At 42.7% G+C, this 19,409-nt stretch overlaps 1 long non-coding RNA gene across 1 annotated transcript in view; it reads left to right on the plus strand.

The window, feature by feature from the left end:
• The window catches only part of LOC309664985, a 342,649-nt gene that overhangs the window by 262,066 nt on the left and 61,174 nt on the right, over positions 1–19,409 (plus strand). Inside the window, exon 3 of the long non-coding RNA XR_014266119.1 lies at positions 4,357–4,524. This is a non-coding gene — a long non-coding RNA (uncharacterized lncRNA). The remainder of the gene's footprint in view (positions 1–4,356; positions 4,525–19,409) is intronic.

Raw genomic sequence — 19,409 nt, forward strand, 5'->3', positions numbered from 1 at the left:
AATGAAGTGGTCTGGCACCAAGACTTTCCTTGTCTTCTTTTAATCAGCTCCATCTTGTCACTACATAAAGAGTTAAAAAAAAAAAAAAGCTTTCTGAAAATCCCAAGGAAGATGCAGGGCATCTTTCTCTTTTCTTTCCTTTCTCATGTTTTTTTGCCATCCTCCACCCCCTTCCACGAACACATCAAAGTAAGAAGTGACATGCAGTGCCCTGGAGCTCTTAGCAACATGCTTTTAGGTTTGGAAAATTTCATTTTCTACCTTATGATGATTACATGAGGAAAGATGAAATGCTAGCTTTGAGGTTTATTTGAGAAAGAGATGTAATAAATGTTGTGGCTTCCCACTGAATGGAACAAATCCATTCTGGTCATGGGGGGAATATTAAAAATTACATATATGTGTGCGTGTACACAGCCTATGTGACTTCAGTGGCATTTGTGGTCCTAGATGCTGAGACAGGAGACCTTGCATGGCTTCTTTCAGAAAATGCTGAATAAAGTTTTTCATTTGATCCAGCTCTGAATACATTTGATTCCAAACAAAAATGAGTTCCCACCCTGTCTGAGCTACAGCAATTGCCTTTAAACCAGTCCCCCACCGACACACACACACACACACACACACACACACACACACACACACACGACCGTAGAATACATACAGATTAACAGAGTTTACAGATTCCTCTTAGCTGAAACCCGCAAGTGTGCCAGCCTGTTGAAGAATTAATCCAATGTCCCTTTTCCAGAAAGTTCGTTTTTTTTTTCAAACACTGGAGCAGGGCAGAGGACATTCATGTTTTTTTCCGGCTATCATGATTTTTTTTGGTCAGTGTGTTTTTGCTTTTGCCTGTGGAACTTCTCCTTAGCTGGGAGCTGAATAGAAAATGATAAGCTCATCTTGCCCAAGAAATAGAGCCAGCAAGGCAGGGAAATATCCTCATGGTTTCAGCCCTATGCTCCTTAGTAGGAAAGGATGCTAGAAAGAAATCAAGTATTCACTGAGTAAACCATTTTCCCACACAGAGAAACATGCAGTCTCGGGCTCTATTCAAAGCTCTCACATCACACATGCCGCTCTTTGTTCAGCCCACAGCTGGACCACACAGGTTGTAAGATGCAGGATTTGCACAAGCTTCGCCCATCAGCTCTGGCAGGCCAGCCTCCATACAGAGTTGATCATCAACCACCCTCAGGGTCAGTTCTTCAGCCTCTCTTGATCGCAATAATCATTTGGGTTTGGAGCAGAACTATGAAATTTTTGCTCTGGCTGCAGAAAGAGGAGAGATCCTGATCCTTTTTCATAAATAACCTAAACCCTGGCTATTCAATGACGATTCAAATCTCTGTTTACTCTCCTTCTTACGGAATCAAGAAAGCACTTTGATGGAATGCTTACTAGGTACTCTCAGGTGGATCCCCTGTCCTTATTCTGATCAGCTCTATATTTAAAGGGAGATGACAGCTTGTAAATATTTTTAAGTATTTAATGCTTAAAAGTTTTTGTTCCTCCCCGCACTCCCTCTGAGGCAGATACTATGATTATTCCTACTTCACAAAGGAGGAAAATACACTTCCTCCTCTGAGTCTAGACAGTTACCCTAAGGGCACACGTGGATGGAGGGAGCTGAGATTCAAATCCAGTGCCTCCGACTCCAGAGCCTGTGCCATTGACCACCTTGCTATACTGCCTCCTGCTGGTGGGAGGTTCGTGGGGCCCCCATGGTCTTCTGTCCCCTTCTTGAGCACGGGTACTGCAATTTCTGTTTACAATTTCATTTCCTTCGTAGGTTTTGAGCCCCTGGTATTTCCTTAAGCAATTATTTTCCAGTGTCAGAAGTGCTCAGTACATGTTTGTTGAGTGACTTAAAAAATAAACCAATAGGCACAGTATATCAGAGAATTTAATGAAGGGTGAGTGGAGAATAAGATTCAGGGGAGAAAAAGAATTAAGCACTGGTATGAAAACAAGAGATGAAAAGAGGCAGGGAGTTAGACTCTAATGAGGGAAAGGAAAAAGATTTGGTGCTGATGTGATGCCATTCTTCATGGATTTTGCTACCATTGTTGGGAAAGTCACTGTAAAGGGGGTGAGCAGGGAGAGGTACACCCAGTTGGAATGTTTGTTGATCTTGGTTTAGAAGAAAGGGCCATGGAATGGGCTACAGTTCTGTGTTTACTTTTCTCTAGCTGAGCAAGTAAGGAGTAAATTGGGGCAAGTTATTTACCTTCTTTGGGCTTCCATTTCTTAGTCGGTATCGTGAGAAAATGGGATTAAAGTATTCCTCTACCACTGCAGAAAAGCAGGGGTGTATAATTATATTCCCAAGTGGTTGCAAGCATTCTACAAACACGGCAATACGAATAACAGTTATTATTATCAATAATAAAAAATAATGCATCACTGAGTGCTTTTTATGAACCAGACATTTTATATACATATTCCTGTCCATTTTTATGAAGGCAGAGATCGTGGCTCAAGAAATTGCATAATGTGCTCAAGTTCATGTAGCTGGTAGGTTGCTGAGCTGGGATTTGAATTCAGGCCAGTCTATCTCTGAAGTCCACAGGAAGACACATCAGGGACCCGATGCCGCTAGATTCTGCCTTAGCACATGTCCCTCAAAGGAACCTGCCATCATTTTGACTCAGAAAACCCTAACGGCTGCCGCTCTCCTTCATGTGATCCTGGCCTGCCCAGTGCTGACAGTCCCCGGAGAGAAGCCCCTCAGGTGTCCCTTTGGACCATCACCCACACCTCCCCAGCAGCAGCCGTTCCTGCTGGTGACTTAGACCAGGAGCAGACTGAGGCAGCAGGAGCAAACTGTTCCCTAGAAACCAACCCTTCCCACTCCTCTCCCCCATAGACCTTGAAGCCAAATCCCTTGGTTAATTCAGGGGAAACGTCATGTGACTCCACTGTCTCCAAGGCTGTCACTTGCCCATTCACTCCCTTCTTATTGGCAAAAATTTCTGTCTGGATGCCATCGAGTCTTTTTCCTTCAGTGTCTCTATCTACTCCATTCCAAATTTAAAATTTGCTTCCATTATTGTATCAAAACAATCAATAGAAATTCGATACACAACATAGGAGCTTTTAAATGAATCATCCTTTGGCTTTGATCATTATATTTAAATAAACACTTTAAAGACTACTAAAGGACCATAGTCCTTTAAAAATAGTTAAATCATCTGCACTTGTATGTATATCTATGTATATGAATTTATAAATGCCATGTGTATGCATGTGTATATATCTGCATGGTAAGGTAAGCGCCAATATCTACCTGCAAATATATAGCTTAATAGCACATACACACACACACGTTTATCTTGTTTTTTGAGGGATGGAACCTGGGCCAATCATTTGCTTGTTTGTTCTCAGATGAATTCCCTGCCCTTGTTATGCCCTACTATATTTTTAAAGGGGATAATAACCTGTAAGTATTTTAAACTATTTATTTATTTTTTAAATGTTAAGATATTCATTGGTGCCACACACCTATATCGTTGCAGATGTTGAGCCTAGAACAACAACCAAAGAAAACCACTGTGGGTCTAGCCTTGGGATATGAGGTTTAAAGGAGTTTAACCATATTAACTACATCTACAGCTAGCCCTGTTAAATTTACTGTTAAAGTAAACATTACTTAAGTTTCTACCTACTAGACGAGCTTGAGAAGGGTAAATAATATGCAGAACCAAAGGGAGCCTGTACTATACAGCGTCTAATCGGGCAAATAGAACCCACGCCAGTGGAGGGTTCATTCAATAGAGGGGATTTAATATGACAGAAGGTGTTTAAAAAGACAAAGGAGCAAAGAGTGAGGCAACTGGAAATTGGGAACGGTAAGAAGCCACTCTCATCCCGGGGGTTGGATGGACAAAGACGGGAGCCAACAAGTGACGGCTGCCCATAGGCATCTGGGACCAACAGGAAGAGTGGCCTGGTGGTTGCTGGAGCTCCGGAGGGGACACAGCAGTGGCCAGGGATGCTGCCAGAAGCAGAGAAAGAGATGGGAGAAATACCCTCGCTTCTCCCCTCCTCACATCCTCCAGTCTCCAGCCAGACCCTACTACTGAACAAACCTAAGCAAAACCAAGGAAGCCCGAGGGACATATTTTACAAGGATCAGCACTCTGAAACACAGAGCAGGGCCAGCAAATTGATGCGATGTAGCCAAGAGCAAATGGAAAATGACTGGTCCCGATTTCATTGTTCTAACACTAACTAAGACCTTTCTTAATAATTGCGATCTTTATCTAGATGTGGATACCGATGTATGCGTTGCATCAGCGTACAGTCTATCCGTATTTAGGTGGCTGTCCGAGTGACTTTCAGTGTCTTTCTCAGGAGGAAGCGTATTGAAGTCAGGACTCAGCAAGCTTGTGGCTGGCTTTGACTGATGAAATATGAACAGAAGTAACACGTGCTGCATCTGAGCAGAAGCTGTAAGAGCCATCCTCCAGCTCCACCGTGTTTTCTTTCCCTCTGCCACAGACCTGTGATGCCCCAGACTAGGTAAGGGGACCATATCATTTATTATCCAAGTTGGGACACTGTATTTATTATACTTTTTTCAAATCCACAGTTGAACCCCATTGCTTTAAATGTAGAGGTGCTCCACCTGAAAAGATGTCTGGAGTTTGAAGGAAAACATTGTGCATATTCCTTAAAAATACAGCTAACATACTGTTTAAAAATAAGTTTATTCTATGCTTCCCAACGTTTCAGACATCAGATAGTCATAGGCAAATAGAGGGAGAGCGGTCAACTGTGTGTTAACTGCAAAACCTCAAAACATAGACTCCCCAAGTTCATACAATTAACCCTAACTTTGAGATGAGTAAACATTAACGGTTCTTGGGAATTTCCTAGAAGTGATCTTAAAAATTAAGAAGAACAGCTCTGGTCATGTCACTCCCTTGCTTATAAACCTCCCCTGTCTCCCTTCTGTACGCAAGCTTCCCAGAAGATAAAAACCAGACTCCTTGGCTTGGCATAAAATCTAACCCCAATTTATCTGCCCAGCTCTGTTTCTGCCTAACACACCATATATTCCAGAAGCTTAGCTTCTAAGTATCAAGTTATCATTGCTCAACTTCAAGCCTTTTACATCCTATTCCCTCTATGCCTAGGGTTTCCTCTCCATCCCAATTTCTCCATCCCTCTTTTCGTAAAATCCTGTTCACCTTTCAAGTCCAGGCTCAAATGTCCTGTCTTCTGTGAAGCCTTCTTAAATGGACACTCCCCATGCTGCCCTCTTCAGCCCTTATCATTGTAATTCCCTCCTCCGCTTGATCATAGGTCCCCTGGGACTACATCCTCTTCATCTTTATATGCCAAGCATCTATTAACGAGCCTAGCGTATTCTAGGTCCTCTCTAAACATCTGTTGAATAAATGAGTAAGTGAATAAATGAAGAATCCCCTATTTATCTTCACATGCTGCTCAGAAATTATGAGATTCCATGGAATCTTTTATTTATTTATTTATGGCTGTATTGGGTCTTCGTCGCTGCATGTGGGCTTTCTCTAGTTGCAGCGAGCGGGGGCTACTCTTCGTTGCGGTGCACGGGCTTCTCACTGCGGTGGCTTCTCTTGTTGTAGAGCACGGGCTCTAGGTGCACGGGCTTCAGTAGTTGTGGCACACGGGCTCAATAGTTGTGGCTCGTGGGCTCTAGAGCACAGGGCTCAGTAGTTGTGGTGCACAGGCTTAGTTGCTCTGGCATGTGGGATCTTCCCGGACCAGGGTTCAAACCCGTGTCCCCTGCATTGGCAGGTGGATTCTTAACCACTGTGTCACCAGGGAAGTCCCTCCCTGGAATCTTTTAAGAATTCCAGACACCCAGTGTTAAATTCCAGGTATTTACCTATGCTAATTACAGATACAACACTTATGATGTTACACAGAGTTGGGTTTGGTCTGTTTCATTTAGAATGCTTAGAGTCATTTAAATTTGGAGCTGGAAAGAATCAGAGATAAGCCAGTCCCCTTCAGAGAAAGATGAGATGTATTGGGCAGAAAGAAGTTAAGTTAAAAAACCATGGAGTTAGCAGTTCCACAGCTAACCCAGTATACTTTTTATTCTGCTATACTTGACTGTGTTTGGGGGAAGGTTGGTCATGTGAATAGTCACAAAAGAGGAAATATAAAGAGAAAATAAAATGTATGGAAAATTAATCATACTTGATAGTAATCAAATAAAGCAAATCAAGTATCATTAGTATCATTTTACACCTACTAAATTTTTTTTTAAATGATACAGTCCAAGGCTGCAATGAAATTAGATTCTTATATACTTCTAAAGGCATCGTAAATTGGTGCAACCTTTTTGGGATGTAATACGGAAGTACAGAACAAGAGTCATAATGTTGACACTGTTTTGACTCTATCTAAAATACCAGGAATTTATTCTATGAAATATTTTAGCAACACTGAAAAACTGTAAGTACTTAGTGCAACACTGCCTGGTGAGAACAACCTCAGCATCCAATAGGATGGGATGGTGTATTAAGCTATGGAAAATTTTGCTGTCATTAAACATTATAGTTATGCAGCTTACATATACACATGGAAAATATATAATATAAATTGACATAGTAGAAATCAAAATCTAATGCAAAAATCATGTGCATTAGAATAGCAATTTTATAAAATATTCTTACAGAAAAGCATTGGAAGGCAATTTTTACAAGAGTTGTGATAGGGTAGGATTATGGTTTTTCTATTTTTATCAACATTTTTTAATGTTGCTGTGACATATTTTTTTCTAATAAGAAGCAGGTGGAAAGTAAATACATTCACCAGTGGGAATTGGAAGAATACAAAGGGACTCAATGAAGCAAGTGAATCATATGTGTTTTTGCCCCAAGCATCCCTTACCTGCTGTGGTGGGAATGGAAAGGGAAGTCAAGAAGTGTGTCCTCTGTAGGAAATCTGTTCAGTTTGCAGGAAATAGAGGATGAGGGGAAGAAATCTCACTCGATTTTGCTAAGGAGACAGAATATGGTTTGATCAATGCTGCCTTAATATCTAAGCAAGAGCACTGATTCTTGGACCTCTGCTGTCTGCTCATCAAGTCAACCATTTCTCAAGACACTGCTAAGTGCCAGGCACTGATCTTCCAAAACTTTACGTATTTATTTCAATGAATCCCCATTCCAATTCAGCGATGTGCTTCCCACCGTGTTTTCTGTATGTCACGAGACCAGATTCTGGGACACAAGACCTGCCTACAAAACCCCTTTCTGTTGAGTCAAACCATAGGCCAGACCAATACATTGAAGTACATATAAGTAAGTGTTCTCGTTACCGAAAAGCACACTGGAAAGGAGCTCAAATCACTTGTCTGCCTGCCACAGGCCAAGCACTCTATTAGGCTCTTGACATATGTTATCTCATTAAATCATAACATGAGATGGGTATATAGCACAGCCCCTATTCAACTCTGAAACTCAAAGAGAAGGTCGCAAGGTGTTCCTCGGCGAAGCCCGAAGCCATGAGAGGCCTCAGGACGTCCCTGCATTTGAACTTCCTTGTTCTTATTTTCAAAGGAGGAGCTAATGGCATGCGGGCAGAGCACTGCCGGTGTAGGACTCTCTGGCAGAAGGCAGAATGTGCCATATGCCCTGGCCCTGGTCGATCAAGGCTAGAAGCATCACTCCCCAATATTGTGACAACCAAAACTGTCCCACACTTCCAAACCCTCTCTGGGGTGGGAGGGGGCCACCTCCACTTCAGAAATATTAAGCAATTGGTATGCATTCCACCTTATATGTTTATCAAGCGCCTCTTCCGTGCCAGGCACTCTGCTGGCAGAGAGGCATTTAGTGGGGAAGAATGACATTTATAAATTTATTTATTTTATTTTTGGCTGCATTGGGTCTTCCTCTCTGCGTGTGGGCTTTTCTCTGGTTGCCGCGAGCGGCGGCTTCTCTCATTGCGGAGCACGGGATCTAGAGCGCAGGCTCAGTAGTTGTGGCGCACGGGCTTAGTTGCTCCGCGGCATGTGGGATCTTCCCGGACCAGGGCTCGAACCCGTGTCCCCTGCATTGGCAGGCAGATTCTTAGCCACTGCACCACCAGGGAAGCCCGGGAAGAATGACATTTAAAGTGGTGCCATAAAACATGACAAATGCAACAACAGACCAGTGTGCTGTGAGCACAGAGGAAAATGCATCTAACTGCCTCAAGCACCCAGGCCAAGCTTAGTGACCTGTCACCATGAAGTGACTCCAAGGAGAGTTCCAGATTTGCTGTTCAAAGACCCCCATTCCTAGGCTCCATCCGAATCTTAATTATTGTTTCACTTCAGGCTCCTTGTTTATTTCCACAAAGAATTAATTTCTTCCTATGAGAGATGGAAACCATAATAAGGTCTGTCCTATGTACCTCTCAGAGTCGATTCAGGAGAACTCACTGTGGTGCTCTGTGCACATTAGGAATATAGCAGGGATTCGAATTTGAACCTAATCTGTCTTCTCGGCTGGGAATCAGGCATGTCTGGAAACGTCAAATGACTTGGTGGGGCAGGCAGCCTACTGGCATCTATTTTTTAAGGAGTTGGTTTCCCTGAATTTTCCTCTGAGCCCTGTGGAGAGACAGGTTGTTTGCAGAGCTTGAAGAGACTGTTGTCACAAGGGGCTCTGTGAGACACCAGGGCTCAAGTGATGCTACTCAGGTACCCAGATAACAAAGTGAGGCCTGGAGCTGGGAGCTGGTGGGGTGGAGGTGGGGCAGGAAACCCTCTCTCCATCTGTGCCCCACACCCAGCACATCCTTGCTCCATGAGGGCTGCTGAGTCCCCAGTTCTGCCTTGGCCCTGAGTACAGATGCCAGGACCCTTGCTGGCACCAGTAACAGTGAGGAGATGCCTACTTTTAGATGCTTTCACAGGCAGGAAACATCAACCAGGAGGGCCTGGAGCAAAAGATAACCAGGCAATTGACGACTGGTAAACACAGATGAGATAACCCCCGCAAACCCACCAGATCCGACACCTAATGAGGGCGTTAATCAATGAAATCTGATTTATTGTTGTTCACGTGACCTCATTTGCACCCACAGGCTAGGACAACTTGGCTTACGGTTATTTACCACAGTAATAACGTATGTCTCCCTGACAATAGAAGAGGCGATGTCTGTCCAAAGGCCAGCTCCCGGCATGCACTGCCTGCCTCCCCAGGCCCCAGGTACTGTGAGAGGAAGGTATTGAGATGGAAGCCCACTGCCATGACAACCTGGGTTTGGGATTGCTCTTCTTCTCGGTGAACAGGATAGAGGAGAAAGCAATTTTCTCAAGACCACCTGATTCTTAGTAAAGGTGAAATGACTATGAGGTGTTTATTGAAAGTGGTGGTGCCTGGAAATTAGTACTTGACTCTTGATTTCATAAAGTTTTATGAACCCAGTGACTTCTGGACAGCTCATAATGTTAATGGGCAGGAGGGTGGAAGTTCACCTCCTGGGGCCTTCCCAGGTATTATAAGAGCTAATAGTTGGTAGATTGGTCTCAGGCTGATTAGGTGATTGGAACAGTTCCCCTTTTCCTACCGTGAACTTGCTTTTCCTACCGTGGTAGTCTGTATTTTCCCAAGATGGCTACAACAACATCTCCCGTCCACGTGCTCTTCTTACAGTGTGACTTGACATTTCTCCCATGGAGTGGCAGGGTCTCTGTCCCCTCCCCTTGAGCCTGGGTGAACCTGTCACTGTCTTAGGTAGAGAGTACGGTAGAAGTGGAGCTATGTGACTTCTGAGGTTAGAGTATCAAAACGCCATGCACTTCCTCCCAGCTCTCTTGGAACACCACTTCTGGAACCCAGCCCCTCTGTTCTGAAGAATCCCAAGCAGGCTGCGGAGAGACTCCTGTGGAGAGAACCAAGCCTCCCAGCCCGCTGTCGAGCTGAGCCTCCAGACAATGGCCAGCACTGATTAGCCAGCCATGTGAGCGAGGAATCCTGAAAGTGGATCCTTCAGATTTTGTTGTCATCCTTTCTTCACGTTGCTAACGTACTATTGTTAGCTCCATCCGGGCTGCTCGTGATAAGCTCCACCTTTGTTCTGAGCTATTTTGTTTTATTATAAAATAGGTTTATTTGCTTTCTAAATCCTACTGGTTTTTGCTTTAGAATTTGTCTCATCACCAAAGATTCAGTTTGGTTAATTAAGCCCAGCCCTTCTTGAGGGAAAATTGCAGAACTTGAGAATTACAAGACATTACTTCAATGCCCGTATTCTGAACACCTTTTTGAAATTATCAAAGACCTAAAGAGTTGGGCTTTTCTCTGAAAGTACCACACCCTCGGACTAGAAAATGACCCCTTAAGTTGACCTGATGTGTTATATTGGGGCAGATAGACAGAAGGGGGGGATTTTTTTTTTTAACATCTTTATTGGAGCATAATTGCTTTACAATGGTGTGTTAGTTTCTGCTTTATAACAAAGTGAATCAGCTATACATATACATATATCCCCATATCTCCTCCCTCTTGCATAGATCAGACAAAGTTTTAAACAAGATATAAGAGGTTCATTCTTAGAAAGCTAGATTATCTTGAGTTTGTTTTTTGTGTGTGTGGGGGGTTTTTTTTGTTTTTTTTTAATCAGTCATCAATTTTATACACATCAGTGTATACATGTCAATCCCAGTCACCCAATTCAGCACACCACCATCCCCACCCCACCGTGGTTTTCCAGAAGGGGGGTATTTTTTATTTATCATCCACATCCCCTTCTCTTTCCACCACATTTAATGTGATCCTCAGAAAGCTATGTCCCTGTCTTGCTCTTATTTAAAACAGAGACTCCTCTCATCAATTTCCCCAATTTTAAGTTTGTGAAGTAGGACAAAAAAAAAAAAAGTAAGGTCTGCTGTTACACTAATTTCACATATTCTCACCTCATCTCAAAACCACGTTATTCTTCCTGCTGCATTTCTACCAGCTATTTTCTTTGGCAACCTATGGGTTTCCTGCAGAGAGAGGACAATGGGCAAGTTAAGTGAGAGAGATGATTTACAAGGCTTTTTTCCTTTTGCTCTAATTTATAGGAAAATTGTCCTTGCATGGATGACAGGCTACAGCCCACATCACTGAGGGATTCATCATGATGGGGAGGGGGAAGGAATAAATAGAATAATATTTTATATTAGGAACACCAAATATATTTGATGGTAATAGTTCACTTATACCTTGGATATTAGTAAAAATGCCTTTTTTTTAAGCTGAGAGAATATTCGCCTTTATTTCAGACAGTACTTCACTTCTTTTGTAAGTGTTAATTTGTATCTGCTTCAGCTAGGATTATGTTCTACTGCATAAAATAGAGAACCAAAATAAAAGAGGTTTGAAACCACAATCCTATCCTTTCATGTAAAAGGCAGCCGGAACTGAGCAGTCCAGGGCTGGTAGAACAGCACTACAAAGATATCAGGACTCAAGACTTCTTCTCTTTCTGCGTTATCATTCTTAGCACATAGTTTCCATCCTCAAGCTGCAGGTGCACCAGCATCTTGTCTGGGATCCCGGAAATCAAAGGAGGAAAAGGGAAAGGAAAACCCATACAGCACCCAGCTGAGTCCCCTCCCTTTAAGACGCATCCCTGGCAATTTCATACAGTAGTCTGCTTGCATCTCAGTGGCCAGAATGTAATCACATGATCACCTGTAGCTTCAAAGGAAGCTGGGAAAACATTAGCACCCCAGCATGCAGCGGTCTCTCCCTTCTCCAAGCTCCTCTAATGCTTTTGTCTACTCTACACGATCTAATACCCAACTATAGCCTTCTTCTATTGTTCTGGTTCCAGGAGCAAGCAGAGTTCTTTACTAGAATTGTAAGCTCCTTGCGGTAATTGCCACATCTCTTTTACTGCATCCTTTACGGTTCCTGGTATGAGGCTCCGACATATTGCTACACCCCAAAATTGTACACGTTCTATTTCTCATTAAAGGAGGAGATGGATTTTGGATTGGTAACCAGCAGTCTGATACAATATCATCAATACATGATACCTCATTCATCATATATATTACATTTCAATTTTATACAGTTGAATAACTATTTTTGGATTGCCTCCTCTGTTCCAGCTCCAAATCAAGTACTATGAAGAGTGTGGTAAAAGCATGTCACATGGTAATTAATTCCCTTCAAGGAGCTTACCATTTTATAAAGCACTCTGCTTGCTCATGAAATGCAGAACAGTAGAAGAGAGCTGTCATCAGGTCTTATAGTATATAGTGTAGATAATATGCACTGGAGGAAATTGGAGAAGGGAGGAACTTCTGAAATCTGTGATGCTAATGTTTTCCTGAAGAAGATAGAACCTGCAATGGGAATTGAAAAATATGGTGGACACACGTGATGTCAACTTGGCTGGACCCCAAGGTTAAACACTATTCTGGGTTTGTCTATGGGACGGGTTCTACTGATTCAGCATTTGAATCAGTAGACCGTGTAAAGGAGATTGGCCTCCCCAGTGTGGGCAGGCCTCATCCAATCCTTAGAAGGCCTGGATAGAACAAAAAGGCCAAATAAGAGAGAATTCTCTCTCTCTGCCTTTCTTCAAGCTGGAACATCAGGCCTCTCCTACCCTTTGGACTCAGACTCAGACTCAGACTGGAACTTACACTGTTGGCTCTCCTGGTTCTCAGAACCCCTGGACTTGGATTGGAACTATCCCATCAGCTCTCCTGAGTCTCCAGCTTGCTGACTGTAGGTCTTGAAAATTCTCAGTCTTCATAATTGCATTCCTCAAAGAATCCTGACTATTACAACAAGTATGCAACAAAACTTTTAGTACACTGAGCATCTTCTAAGCCTTAGGCATAGTGATAAGCACAGGAATACAGAGCTGAAAGAGACATCCCTGTTCCTGAATTAACTTATGGACCACTCGTGGGAGAGAGGAGAGAAGACAGCCCATGATGATACCATGTGAAAGTGCTATGATGCAGGGACGCACAGAGTGCTGTGGGAACACAGGGAGGGACCCTTAACTCAGCCGAAGGGGAGGGGGTCTTTAGGGGACAGGGAACGTGTGTCTCAGAAGACTTCCCAAAGGAAGGGTGGAGGCATGTGGGGTACGTAGGGTAGACTTGAAGGAACGTGTTTTCGAGTTTGTTTGTTTTGTTGGAGAGACTTGCGTGTTTTTAAAGACTGGGAAGAAAGTGCTGATAGAGAGAGAGAGACATTGAAAGTATTAGAGGGAGGGACAGTGGGTGAAAGAGAAGGCAGGAGGAGAAGAGATTCAGAGCTCGTGGGAAGAGCTGAGCCCTCAGTCAGAATGAGAAATGATGAGGCACACAGAGCTCAGAGCTGAAGGGGCCCCTCCAGCTTCCTCTGGTTTAGCAATCCTAGATTCCCAGTGTGGAAAAGGAGGCACAGAATCTGGGATATGGGGGGGAAAAAAAAAACTCATGTAGGGGATAAAGACTGTGGTTGTGTCATCAGAGTCACAGGCAGCTGATCATGACCTCTGGAAACTCTCCCAGTGGTAGGACCCAGCAGAGGCCCATGGGGACCCACATTGCCTCTGTTTCCTCTCTATTCTTGCCCATTATGTCTCCCTTTCCCCTCTCTGCTTGGCTTCTGACTGTCTCCTCTCTCCTCTCTTATACACAATTCACTCACTTTTTTGCAGACTCACAAACCCAGTGAGTTTCCTTTTTCATCCAGTTGTTGTGGTTTGTCAATCATTTGTCACCATTGACCTGAGTGGTATAATCCATTCTGGGCCCCTGGATGCTGAAGCCAACCACCTGGGGTCCCCCCCCCCCACTGCAAGTCCATGGATGCTGGTGCCTTCTGAAGTCCCAAAGCAGATGTGAGGGTTCCTACTCGCTCCTGAACCCATCCCATGCAGCTTCTCTTCCCAGGTGCTTCTGCATGTCCAGGGCAACTGGGAAGGTAAGAAGGGTCACAGAGGAATTCAAAATATTCAGTTGATACGTAGTTTCAGTTTGAGGTGGTTTGATTTGTGTGATTTGAAATAAATGCAATAAGAGCACCATTTATTTCCAACTCTCCAGTAAGATTATTAACTTTTCCTTCCAAAGATAAACTTGATTACATTACTTATTTATACTATGTACATTGCATCAGAGGTAAAAAAATGCATCAGGGTAAAAAAAAATCTTATACAGTTTTTTAAATGAGTGTTTTCTTATCCGCTGCTAATAACAGCTTAGATTATTAAAAAGGAAGAATTTTAAACATGCAATTCAGCTTCAGGTCTTAGTACTGCTTGTTTACTTTTACACATTTTGCTAAACTTGACAGACAATCTAGAAATATCATCTCTGCTCACTCTCAATTCCTCATTTTTATCCCAGTGCTGTACTTTTGTGTTGAGGTCTATGACATATCGGGAGAGGCAGCATCGTATAGGAGAAAAAAATGGGAGCTTTGGAGCTGCATATATTTAAGTTTACAAGTCTAGTGTGCCTTTTACTAGTTGGGGACTGGGGTTATATCATTAAAGAGCAATTCAGATTTCAGTTGTTTTAATTTGTATATTCAATGACAAATTTACTGGGTACTCACTGTGAACCAGGCACTGTGCTATGTGACCACGGTTAATCTGGACAACAGTCCGATGAAATAGGTATTACTAGTTTCTCCATTTTACAGATGAGCAAGGTGAGACTTAGATTAGCTAAATTAAGGGTAGTCACCAAATAAGCTAGAAGTCAAACCTATGTGTCTGACTCTAAGACAACCCTCTTAGCCATGGTCCCGCACTGCCTGGCATGTGGATCAGCTCCAGGCCTAGTAATAGCAATAGCACCTGCACAGTAGGTGTCATCTCTAAAGGAAGGTGAAGAAATAGAGGTTAGAGAAAATCCCACGTCCTCAGAAGGCAAGACCATTCAGCTCTATAGTCCTTCAGCCTTTTCCCTGGCCTGGCCGTACTTCCTTTCTTGCAGGAGGGCATGAAACGTTGGCCCCATCAGTTCTCTGAAGGATGCAGCCCTCTGTCATTGGGATGGTAAGGGGGACCATGATGCTCAATTTAATTCATGCCTTCCTTGTCCCTAAAGGATTTAAAGTAGACTTATCAGTTAATATGGCATGTTTCCCTGTTCCTTTATCTTTCACAAAGTGCTAGCGTATATTATCTCATTCAGATCTCCCAAAAACCCTGACGAAAATGAGGTTCAGAGATTCGAAGCAGTAGGCTCAAGTCAACAGGGTAATTATTAGTAGCACGAGGGGAATTTGACCACAAACCTCCCACGTCTATGTTAGTTACAATTCTTAGCTATGATGGTTTCTCCCTGAGTGTTTAAATGAAACATGAATACAATAAGAAGTGAGTGCTTAATTATGTGATCATGACGCCTCCTGGCTTGGAAGCCTCTTAGGGAAGCCCATCACTGATGAGGTCTAGCATGACAGATGCAGGCATTGCCACCTATCTATCCACAGCCTCAACTTTCTGCATCCTTCACCCCTGCCACACTGTTACTGAACCAAACTTGGGTCCACTTGCCCGAGTGCAGTAAAGCCAATCTACTGACACTCAGTAGTGGTAAAGGAAAATGCAGTGTTTATTGCAGGGCACCATGCAAGGAGTCCAGGTAGCTAGTGCTTAAAGGGCCCAAACTCCTTGAAGGCCTTCAGGGAAAGGTTTTTAAAGACAGGATGAGGGAGGGGGGTTATGGGATGTGTGATCAGGTCACGGACATTCTTCTGATTGGTTGGTGATGAGGAAATCAGGAGCCAACATCATCAACCTTCTGGTTCCAACTGGTCTGGGGTCCACATGCTTGTGATCAGCATACAGTTAACTTCTTCCACTTGGTGGGGGTTTCAGTATCTGCAAAACAGCTCAAAGGACATGGCTCGGAGTATTATCTATAGCCCTTGAGGAGAAACTAAAAGTCCTTGACTTTGTTAATGGCTAAACTATTATTATTTTGTCTTGCTTGACTGTTTTCCTTTCTTTCTGCATTTTCTCACTTCTCTGATTAAATGTACTCTTTGGAACTCGGGGAAGGCCTAGGAAGCTAAAGTTTTTCTACAGTCAAGAAGCAGGCAGAGGACATTTAGCAGAGGTGGGAGGCATCCTGTTCTGAGAAGGCCCCATAGGGTCCTACTCAGTTAGGACACTGCCTCTACTCAAGTGATGTCAGAGAGCTGCTGTTGCAGAATACAGTGTCCCTTCATCTATCCAGGTTTGCTCTGCTGTTCCTTCTTCAAGGAACCACTCTTGTCCCCTGCCCATTCTCTTCCTAGAACACACCGACTACTCTTTCAAAGCCCCACACAGTTATTACCCTCTCTAGAAAACTGCTCCCAAATTCCTATCCCACCAAAAATGAGTGTGCACCACTTTGCAAATGCTCCACCATAATTATTTGCTTACACCTCTTTCTTCCTACTAGAATGAGAGTTTCAAGACCAGTAACCTCCCATTCATTTTAATGCCCACCACCCAACTAAATGTACCCAGCACACAGAGGTACCTACACATGGGTTTAGAGGGTTTTGTTATTGCTTTTTAGCTAACTGTATTTGAGTTTCTGCTCTGTGCCAGGACATTTATCGAAATGCTTTGCCTATAATAACACATTCAGTCCTCACAACAACCCATGAGGTGAGTTCTGTCATTTTCCTTACCCTACAAATGAGGAAACTGTAAAACTATACCTAAAAGGAGGGAGATTGGGGAACCTCACTAGTAAGAGCCTGATTTCCCAGTTTCACCAAAAGCAAAAACTGCGATCATTCTCTTCCTCTACAGAAAGAGCATGGCTGCACGATCACATCCCCACGATCTCTTTACAAAGGTCTTTGAAAGAACACAGTCTGCTTGTATCATATCTTCACCACTGTTTGTGATGGCAATTGTTTTTCTTTACCATCCCTTCAAAGGCCATGTATAAATATTATAAAACCTGTAATTAGACATAGAAGCCCTAGTTGCCTTTCTTTTTTTCCTGGTTTTACTGAAGGTAGTATTTCAGGTGGGAAGGAAGGAATTGGAAAACACATCCCCTCCAGCATCCTTAGGGAGGTGGGTAAGTAGGGAACCCCAGGGAATTTCCTCGAGGTGCCTCCTAATGTGAGCAGACAGATGGGGACCATTTCCTCTTTCTTAAAGTTGCACAATGAAGATTATATCTTTGGATGGAACAATGTACCCCTGCCAAGCAGAACTGGAGGGTGAATTAGGATGCATTTTCTTTCCACTTCCAAGTCCATGAGAGCACCTTATTGCATTCTCTATCAAAGTCAATAAATATATCTGGTATTGTCTGTGGAAGAAAAACAAAGCTGAGCCTCCCTCAAGGAGCTTCAAACCTGCTGGACAGAGTCATCTAATCCACAGACTGCAATACAGTATTTACTTAAATTGTGGCTCAAATAGGGATAGGAGCAAAGTGTTGGAATCGGTCATGGAGAGGAGACATTTTTGTGGACAAATGGAAAATGCTTCATGGTTGGGGAATCCTTTCAGTATTCCATGACTGAAAAGGAAATGAGCTCACTGGTGTCATTAATTCTCATAACTTCTTATCAGGTAGTTTAGAGCCTGGCAGAATCACACCATTTCACAGAGGAATGCAATATTGAAGGAAATAGAAATGTAGAAGGGAGGAATAGAGGGCATAATAACGATATACAGCATTAAATAAATGCCTACAAGATATCAGATGCTTCGCATATATTATTGAATTTAATCAATAGGAACCCTGCCTGGCCCACTGCACCGCTGAAGAAACTAAGGCTCAACAATGTTAAGTCATATGCCCAAGTCACAGAGTTCCCAGTTGCCAGAGCCAGGATTTGAAACTAGGTCTATCTTTTCTGGCTTTGGTTTTTTTTCTATTTCACTATGCTGCCTTTAAAAAAATCATATAAAAGGCAAATAAATGATTGATGTTGTTCTTCCTCAAGGACATGAAAGGAATGTACAAACAGCATAGTCATTTTCTGTAGTAAAATCTTTTAATTATGACCCAAATCACAGCACTGCCGTGCTAAGCTGAATGTGAGCTCACCTGAAGTCAAAGCACTTCACAGCAAGTTCAGTGGCAACAATTCAGCTCTTTTTCTATTAACAAATAGAGAACCCTGGGAAGGAACGTTTTATCCAACTTAGACCAAAATTTTATAGAGTGAGACATTTACAAGGATGCCCGCAGGAGGGGAAAGAAAAGGCAAAGGTAGAGTTTGCAACTTACTATCTTTAAAATTTCACTTGGGAAGCTACTGTTATTAGGTTTTAGAATACAGTACACCCCTTTTGAGGACTGTTTTAGGGAATATTTGCAGGGAGTATAAAAGCCTGAATGCACAGGTTAGCAGGATTGTGTGGCTAGGACCATCTGTCCAGCTTGATGGGTTCAGAACCAAGTCTACAGCCCAAAGGAAGAGTCCATGTTTCAGGCGATACTCATGATTCACCAATGGTTGCTTTTCATAAGTAATGAGATAACTCATCTAATTTGTTTCCCAAGGTAGACGATGGATTCTGTCATTACTTTCAATGATGTATTTACCCTCCATCATTTTCAATCTTTGAGCATTGTGAATATCTACAAAGCACTTTAGAATCATCAGACCCAGGTGATTGTAAAAGTGCAGAATATCCTAAGCTTTTCTTCTTTTAAAAGACTCTGATTCAGGCAACAACATCACAGAACTTTAGTTTATTACCTTGTTATTCTTTTGTATTCCCTTTTTAATCTTTTGTATGAGATGCGTGTATATAAAATATATGTGATAAACACACACAAGATAGGAAAATTCTAAAAAAATACCACTGGAATTGAGCAAAGGCTTCCTCAGTTCCATCTGTGCTCCTCAGTAGATGACAGAGGAGAATATGCTTGAAGATTCCAAGTGAAAGAATCTTCCAGCACACAGAAGAGGCAGACACAAGGATGACGAAAAAGAGGGATGTCCTGGAAGAAAGTATCCTTCCAGGAGATCCAATAAAACACTGCATTTAAATTAAGTTCAATATTCCTACTAAGTCACTCATGACAACAGTATATCCCATCTTGAACTAATTTCTCTGTGACAAGATGACAGCCAACTTCATCACATGTAGGGGCAAGAAAAATTCACCAGGACTGTGGAGTTCATTGATTCATTTCTTCAACTTTTCCTGAGAACCTACTGTCGTTACTCTTTGCTCATCACTATCTCCCCAGTTCTGAGCGATGAAAATAGAGGATTGAGCAAAGGGTAAAAACAATTTAGTCCCCAACGTTCCTAGTTAATTTGTTAATTATGCATATTTATCACCAATATGAGTATAGCTTCTGCCTCTCTCTGGAATAGATCACTACTTCACTCAAAAAATTTTGTAAGTGCGCCTTAAGGCCCGAAACAGTAAGTATATCCCATAAGTCTAAAAAGAAATACAGGCATGCTAAGTCATTTTCATCAAAA

This window comes from Balaenoptera physalus (assembly GCF_965194825.1).
Source record: "Balaenoptera physalus genome assembly, chromosome: 7".
Taxonomy (NCBI): Eukaryota; Metazoa; Chordata; class Mammalia; order Artiodactyla; family Balaenopteridae; genus Balaenoptera; species Balaenoptera physalus.